Below are 4,897 nucleotides of genomic sequence, written 5' to 3'. Positions count from 1 at the left end.
TGATAATCTATTTATCATGTTTTACTAGGAACTAATTCCGCAACATTTTTATTAAAAGAAGTACTCTGATTTTTATAAAGCATAACAAAATCGGTCTTTTCTGGCCGTGAAAATGGGGATGTCACATCAAAAACTTTCATTGTTGTAACAAAATAGAATATGATTACATATATCACAAGGAGTTCATTTAAGCCATTAGATAATGAAGGGCAATAACATCATTTACATTGTGATAACATACTTCATCAATTTCACATAATCGCTTGCTGCGTCAAAAACATCAACATCGAATTTGCCATCAGGGTCTGAAAAGGATGAAACACCAGTTGTAGAGATATCCACCTGAACACAAATGGGAAATATGTAATCAAAATAATATTAAATATAATTTTATTAAATTTTATTATAGGTTAAGAATTCAGCTTTACATCAGGTAAGCCTTCATCAATAAAATACTCCTTTATTGTTTTAGTGTTCTCAAAGATTTTATCAATAACTCCTTCAGGTGTTGGCCCACCGTTTTCTATATTGTATTTAATTCCAAAATCCTGAAAAGCACACATAAAATATGAGTAAACTTTTTTAAGCTTTAACAATGTTTAGAGTTTTATTGTTAAGAAAATATCACATACCTCATTTGGACCTCCAGGGTTGTGACTGGATGTCAATATAAATGCTCCATTTGCTTTAAAACCCTAGAAAATTAAATATATAAAGGTTATTAATTATTGATTTAGTAAGGTTATTCTATTAAATATCTTGAAACCTGATAAACTTACATCAGCACCAACTCCTTCACGTACAACTGCTGATACAACAGGTGTTAACAAAAGACCATTTTGACCAACCCAGATACGTCATGCACCATTTGCAGTTGTCATTTTTAATTATTATCTGCATTTTTTATATATAAAATATCAGGCATTGAATCTTGATAAGTCAACAGAAAAGGTTGATGTAAGCACCTAGATAGCATCCTTTGAGTAGTACCTTCCATCACCTGATACAACAAGTGTAGAACCTGCGCGAAAGAAAAATGCATCATCAATACATTTGAAATGTAAGGGTAAAATGGTCATTTAGTCCCGTTCAGATGGTTTATTGGGTCTAGAAAAAAAAGACTTTATGTATATAGTACTTTATGCAGACAGACATTTCCCATTCAGAACTTAATGAGGAAAAAAGAAAGAAAGATCTCCAAAGAGTATTGCTAACTCTGGTTACTAATGAACTAGAAGTGGCATGGTCTCTACCTCTAATTTTTTCAGCAGAAAAGGCGTTGAATGTTGATTGAACAAAATTGTGCAAGTAATACGGTTCCTGAAAAAATTCAAGTTCAATCACATCAGTTTGCTAGTTAAGATGAAAGCAACCAAAACATGTATCAACATATTCTATCAAGAGAACATGGATATTGGTAAGTTACAGGTAAAAATAACAAAGGAGCATGTCAAATGAATGACTTTTTGTCCCTAAGAATGACTTTTTTCATTTGGATAAGTTGCTAACTAGAGGTCTGGGGAAGGAATAGTAGATATTTGCATCCAATATATTGTGTTTTTAAGCTATGCAACAATTCCTTGTCTTTTAATCTGAACTTGAATTAAACATGAATTCATAGATTTCTCATAGCCATTTAGTGCTGACTGCTGACTGCTGAACTATACCAACTTAGTTTCAAGTAAGATGTATTTTGTTTTTTATAAAAATAATAAAAAAAATGACAAATTTAGCTTAATTGGGCTCAGTATCTAAGTGTACATGGTTGAATGCCCATTTTCCCATATTTGATCTCTGATCAACTAATAACTCTTATCATTTTTGCCTCTATTATGTAAACCTGAAGAGAAATATTACCTCAAACAGGCGATCTAAGAAGAAGTGGGATAAAGAACCAGCTGATATGAGTAAGAAACATTGGTTCAAGGTAAGGGGGGTCTGCACCAAAGCATCAGAAATAGTGAAAATATTGTAAGAGCTTGTTGAATTTTAGAGCACAAAAACATTTGGAACTAGACTGTTGTAATATATGATGAAAACAATAATCGATAAAGTGAAAACGAGAATGCAAGTTATAGCAAATGTTACTTGATGTATTCCAATTTTCGCAAAAGGATGATCTCCATGTGATGTCACTTCTTATGATCTCAAAAGAACCCAAAACGCTCTGAGGCATTTCATCGAACAGGTGGTGAACGGAACAAGGAGATCTCCACTCTCGCGAAAATCAGTGGTTTTGATTCAAAGAGTATTCTATGTCAAACAACATTGGAAGAATAGAATTAAACTGAAGTAAATCAGATTATCAACATTTCAATGTAACAGATCGAGGTCATGAAAACAAATTCAATCATGAAGTGGTTGATGATACTTACTTGATAATCGATACATAGGTGGGAACTGTGGAGGTTGGAGCCATATGTGACGATGTTTGTGTAGTTTGTGGCGGTCGGAGGTGCGATTGGAAAAGAAGGCATTGGCGGTATAAGATCCTCGCCAGATAGAGGTGATCCACAAATGCGATTTGACGGTTTATTGTTGCAATCGAACATAAAAATGAATGACGTAGATCTATTGGATCGTGGATTTGACGTCGTTGATATGCCAGACGAGGATCGTGGATTGGTAGTCGTTGTTGTTTGTCAGAACAGGTAGAGATGGAGGATGGAAGGAGGAGGAAGGCGGTAGATGGAGTGGATCGTCGATCCTTAGTCTGTGCGGTATCCTTGGCGGAAATCGGTGGCGGAAAGATCTCATGGAGAGATATTCATCGGAAGGAGGCGGATGATGAAGTTGTGAAGAACCTGAGAGATGAGAGAGAAAGTGAGAAACACATGTTTGTGTGTGTGGGTTTTTTTTTTAATTTGTTAAATTGATTATTATGATTGATATTTTTAATTCCTAATTTGCCCTTGTAAATATTAATAAAATGTCTAAGATACCATCGATACAAGTGATAATTACAATTATGCCATGATCAATCTAAGTCATTCAAGATTTTGATCTAACGCTCCACCTTTAGTTCTCGGGTTCTCGGGAAACTTTGAGTTATCAAATGATCATTCCTCTATATATATATATATATATATATATATATATATATATATATATATATATATTCACTCACTTTATTTTTGGTCATAAATTTTTTTTCTTTGAAATTTTTTTTGAAAAAACCAAAGTTTTTCAAATTTAACTATCTACAAAAATTTCATAATCATGAAAATTTGAAAAAAAAATATTTTTTAAATTTTTATAAAAAACTGAGAAAAGAAAATTCTCCAAAAATCATGAAAATTTAAGGGATACTTCTACTCATTATACTAGTGACTTTCTAAAAAAATTAAAAATAAGTTTTTGAGGTGTTTATGTAACACTTGGATCTTGGTATGTTTCATTATTTCCCTTTATTATTTAAAAGTTCTACTTTTGGTCCTTGGGTAGTATGCGGGGCGTAGCACATGGTACACTTAGCGTACTAGCGGAGAAGCCAGTATGCGGGGGGTACCACATGGTACGCTTAGCGTACTGATGCGAGGTTTGATCGGGACTCTGGACACGTACGCGGACGTATACTTATGTACGCGAGGCATATGCGCGACTTAATGAAACCCTAATTTAGGGTGTTGCACCCTATATAAGAACCTTAAGTCATTAGGGTTGGCCTCTTTACCAGTCTCTAAGCCTCCCAAACCCTAGAAATCGACCCTTAGCCTCCTTTATGGTGTTTTTGAGTCCTTAAAAAGAATTTGGTGGTTGTTTTGCTCTTTGTGAAGGAATTAAAGAAGATTGAAGGTGATTTTCTAGGTGAGAAGGTTATAGATCTAGAATCATCACCCTTGTTGCAAGCATATTGAAGTATCAAGTTCATACCTTGACTTGTACTTTTGGTCCCTTTTTGGGTTGGTTTGAGGAGTTGGGACGTTTTAAGGACTTATTCTTTTAGATCTGAGCTTTTTATGGACTCCTTAGGCATAAAGGTGCATGCTTTATGGGGTATTGGGTCTCATGCATGCATTAAGTCACATATTAAGTCCTTTTAAGCTTAAGAGCTTCATTTAGCCATGTATGAACGTAAAGTTAGCAACTTTACGTGATAATCCAGCTCAAGGATGTCAGATCTACATTTTAGAGCAAAATCTTAAGGGATTAAGGGCTAAATATGAAGGATGGATGAATAGAAGGAGTACGTTGGGTGTACAAGCCAGTACGCACAACGTACACGCCCTACATCATGTACGCTTAGCGTACAACTGAGTACGCCCCGCGTACTCAGTCTGATGGGCTTTGCATCTTGGGCTTTGAGTTTGGACCATTCTTTTGGGCTTAGATGCTTGGGGTGTTGTTGGGCCATTTGAATGCAAGTGTTTGGAATATGAAAAATTAGTGGGCCTTGGGGTGAGTCCCATGTAAGGGTTTGGGCCCAATTTGGAATATTGGGTCATGTTTGGGCCTTGAAGGGTTAGTTGCTTTTTGGGCCTTTTAGATTGTGAGTTTGTACCTTAGTCTTGGACCAAACTAGGAAAGGGGTAAAATGGTGTTTTACCCTAAGTATGGATTGATGGTTATAGCTTGGAATCCAATTGTTAATTGGGTGTTATTTGATATTGATAACTTGGGGATTTGTCGAACCAGCAACCAGAGATTATTAGTTTGATTTAGCAGTGGGAAGTCCGCCCTCGCTAAGGGCTATCCTCAGCTACAGTCCAAAGATAACGACTCCAGACGACAAAGAGCATGACCAGCGTATTATCACCTGGACCAATCGTTGGACCGGACACGAACGTGGAGCATGGTCTTCCAATAAGGACATCGGATAATGTCGGGGCCGCAGTCCTTGTCCCTCGTACGAACCGAGGAGGATCCTTAGTATAAAAGGTCGATCACTATGCCTTGA

The 4,897-nt window shown here is 36.0% G+C and overlaps 1 pseudogene; it reads right to left on the bottom strand.

The window, feature by feature from the left end:
* Window positions 1-222: 222 nt before the first annotated feature.
* LOC145130272 (phosphoglucomutase, cytoplasmic-like) lies at window positions 223-2,477 on the bottom strand (annotated as a pseudogene).
* Window positions 2,478-4,897: the final 2,420 nt, after the last annotated feature.

The sequence above is a fragment of the Lactuca virosa genome, chromosome 8 (genome assembly GCF_052849685.1).
Source record: "Lactuca virosa cultivar CGN04683 chromosome 8, Lactuca_virosa_CGN04683_v6, whole genome shotgun sequence".
NCBI classification, from domain to species: Eukaryota; Viridiplantae; Streptophyta; class Magnoliopsida; order Asterales; family Asteraceae; genus Lactuca; species Lactuca virosa.
Note: the sequence above shows the minus strand (reverse complement) of the source record. Positions and strands in the feature narration are given on the sequence as shown.